The sequence below is a fragment of the Sinocyclocheilus grahami genome, unplaced genomic scaffold (genome assembly GCF_001515645.1).
Source record: "Sinocyclocheilus grahami isolate Dianchi unplaced genomic scaffold, SAMN03320097.WGS_v1.1 scaffold6.1, whole genome shotgun sequence".
Taxonomy (NCBI): domain Eukaryota; kingdom Metazoa; phylum Chordata; class Actinopteri; order Cypriniformes; family Cyprinidae; genus Sinocyclocheilus; species Sinocyclocheilus grahami.
This window is the reverse complement of record NW_015505185.1, coordinates 2,784,746-2,788,689: the sequence shown is the minus strand read 5'-3', so window position 1 is coordinate 2,788,689 and position 3,944 is coordinate 2,784,746.

The window sequence follows — 3,944 nt, the reverse complement described above, 5'->3', positions numbered from 1 at the left end:
AACTGTTTCTGCTGGCCAGCCGCGTCGGGATCCCAAAGGAAATCCTGACTGACCAGGGTACCCCCTTCATGTCCCGGGACATGGCGGACCTCTGTCACCTCCTCAAGGTCAAACAACTGAGGACGTCAGTCTACCACCCGCAGACGGATGGCCTGGTGGAGCGATTCAACCAGATGCTCAAACGGATGCTGAAGCGGGTGGTGGCTGAGGATGGGCGTGACTGGGACCTCATGATCCCGTACGTGCTCTTTGGGGTCCGTGAAGTACCACAGGCCTCCACAGGCTTCACCCCCTTCGAACTGCTGTTTGGGAGACAGCCCAGGGGCCTTCTAGACGTGGCTCGGGAAGCCTGGGAGAACCAGCCCGCCCCCCTTCGTAGCCTCGTCGAGCACGTGCGGGAGATGCGGGGAAGAATAGACCGGGTCATGCCGCTGGTTAAGGAACATCTCGTGACCGCCCAGCGCGCCCAGCAACGGCTGTACAACCGGCCCGCCCAGGCCCGGGAGTTCCAGCCGGGAGATTGAGTGGTGGTACTGGTCCCGACAGCTGCGTGCAAGTTTCTGGCGACCTGGCAGGGGCCCTACACCGTAGTGGAACGGATGGGACCGGTGACGTACCGGGTGCGGCAACCGGGCCACCGACGGACGGAACAAATCTACCACGTCAACTTGCTAAAAAAGTGGGTTCCCCGGCCCGAACAACTGGCCGCGCTAGCCCATACCGGGCCTCCGGTAGTGGACATGGAACCGCAGCTGTGGAGCTCGTTCCCGCTGGCCTTAAAAGCCAGGAGAAGAGACACCAGCGGGAGGGCACCCCAGAGCTCCAGGCGACATTAATGCTTGTTTCTGATTGTTCACAGACTCTGAAGGCACCCTGGGAGAGGGATCTGCACCACGGCACTTCACCCCACGAGCACCACGCTGAGACGGGCACCGAGCACCATTCCTCAGAGCACATGTGATCAGTGTGTGGGCAATAAATCACCCTCCGGGGCTCTTTCGATCAGTACCGAGTCTGTGTTCTCATTCACCCCGCGACACAACATTGAGGGGATGCGTGAAAGAGGCTATGAGAGGATGCCCCCAATAGAAGAGATGCTAGCTAGCTATCTCCCTGTGGGTGAGACATCCTCTCTCAAGGCTCCCTCCTTGCCATCTAAGCCCCTTCAGGATACATCTCACTTAAATGGCAGGGCATACGCAGCAGCAGGTCAGGCTGTTACTTCGTTGCACACGATGGCGGTGCTTCAGGTGTACAAGGCTGATCTGCTGAAAGACCTGGATAAGGGTCAGGGCCTTTCCCCTGACGGACCACGCACCCCGGATCTTGCTCTCCGTGCCACTAAGCAGGCCACCACTGCTATGGGCAGATCTATGGCAGCCATGGTTGTAACAGAGAGACATCTGTGGGTGAACCTGGCAGATATCGGGAAGAAAGAGAAGGGCTTTCTCGAGGGGCGTGGTTATGACTCCAGTCTAAGCGCACGGCTTGGTGTGAGCTCCTGGCATTATTTGATTAAAATTCTGAATATCATCCGCTTTATTTACTGACAAGTTTAATTTAGCTCAGTAACTCTTCGGAGTGAACTAAGGACTAAAATGCCGTCGAAAAAATCCAAAACAAATCATAAATCGGGCATTTCGCCACTCAAAGAAAATGACGACGAGGGGGATGCTAGCAGTGTAGCTAGCTCAACAGGTAACGCATGCAGTGCTCCCATGTCCGAGGAAATCGATGCCAACAACAGCCAGAATCTAGATGTGATTCAAAAATTGGACATCATGACGAACGATTTTGCCACAAAGATTGATGGCGGTCTAAATGCGATTCATGAGGTTAAGAAGGATGTGAGGGTGCATGGATATGGCTGAAGAGCGCATTAGCAATGTGGAAGATACAGTTAATTCAGAGAAGAGCAAGTTGGAAGAGGCAGTTAAGCGCCTAACTTTCCTGACACACAAACTTGACGACCTAGAAAATCGCTCCCGTAGATCGAACCTGAGACTGGTCAACCTACCAGAAAAGGTGGAAAATCCTGACGCAGCGGCCTTCTTGGAAAAATGGTTACCTGAAGCGCTGGGCCCCGCTACCTTCCCTGCTCCGCCCATCATTGAGAGAGCACACAGAATACCTGATCAGTCACAATCTAGTCAACCATCTTCACCAAGAGTGCTGATCATGAAGTTTTTAAACTTTCAAGATAAAATGCGAGTAACAAGAGCGGCCAGGGCTAAAGGCAAGATTATGTATGGCGAGCAAGAAGTCCGTTTTTTTCCTGATTTATCGGCGGAGCTTCACCGCCAAAGGAAACAACGGCTGAGATTCCTGAACATTAACTATGGAATAGTTTACCCGGCTAAGCTGCGTCTGACAATTGATGGACAAACACACAAGTTTGAACACCCCACTGATGCGGAAAAGTTTCTGCAAGGAATACATAATGCAGATGAAGCGTAGAGGACATAAAAGAAAGTTTATCAGCTTTCAATAATGGTTGTTACCCAGAGAGTAACACTAAATAAAAAAATATAATTCTGTAAGTCATAATAATGAGAAACTTTCTCAAAATTATGACTTAGTATCTCGTTATAATGAGAAACTTTCTCGTAATAATGACTTAGTTTCTCGAAATAATGACTTATTTTCTCATAATAATGACTTAGTTTCTCGTAATAATGAGAAACTTTCTCGAAATAATGACTTAGTATCTCGTAATAATGAGAAACTTTCTCATAATAATGACTTAGTATCTCGTAATAATGAGAAACTTTCTCATAATAATGACTTAACCTAATCCAAAAAAAAAAAAAAAAAAAGACTTCCTCGGTGCCTGCGGAACGTAAGAGTTACAGCACGCTAGCGCCATCTGTTGGTCAAAGCCATGCAGGAACACCGCTAACATTGCTTCGTTCTGTAATCTAAAGTGTATCATGCTATAGTCTGTCATTAAATAACGATTTCAGATAAATGATCTGTATGTAGTCTTTTGTGTAATAGTTACTCTGCCAGATGAGAAAGTTTCTCATTATTACGAGATACTAAGTCATTATTTCGAGAAAGTTTCTCATTATTACGAGAAACTAAGTCATTATTATGAGAAAATAAGTCATTATTTAGAGAAAATAAGTCATTATTACGAGAAAGTTTCTCATTATAACGAGATACTAAGTCATAATTTTGAGAAAGTTTCTCATTATTATGACTTACAGAATTATATTTTTTTATTTAGTGGCGGAAACGGGCTTCCATATATATGAAAGGCACTTTTCATAGAAGAGTTTATGCTAACCATTTTTATTTTATTTAATTATTTGGTAAAATTATGTTAGGGCCAGGCGATTCGCATATCTGCTGTTTGATTTAGCTGTTTTGTTATTTTTGTTTTATTTAACCGCTGGGTCTGGTTTAACTGTTCCCTTGTTAGCACTGGATCAGTGTTGGGTCATAACTATATCCCAGAGAGATATTGAGGGGAGAGGGGGGGGGGGACAGGCTGTATTGTTCAAGATGACAGCTAATGGGGTTGCTTATGGCAGGTTTTTGAATTTGTTTTTAGAGTTGTTATAATAACTCCTAACTGGTTGATTTTTTTGTTAACGTTCACACATCGAATTATCTATGTTATATACTCTGTTGATATACTGTACAATTTGTTAAAACAAAATCTCACAAATTAAGAAGCTTAAATTCACCTCTTGGAATGTTAGGGGGATGATTAAAATAGTTAAGCTTAAGCAAGTTAAGACAAGGATTAACCAACTTGAATCTTCTATAGTTTTCTTACAGGAGACTCATTTACTCAAAGAGGAGCTCCAGAAGGTACAAAGAAGATGGTCAGGTCAGGTCTTGTTTTTCTTCTCATTCGAGAGGGGTTATGGTGTTGATTCATAAGGCTGTACCCTTCCAAGTAAATAAAAGTATTGCAGATAAGGCTGGTAGATATT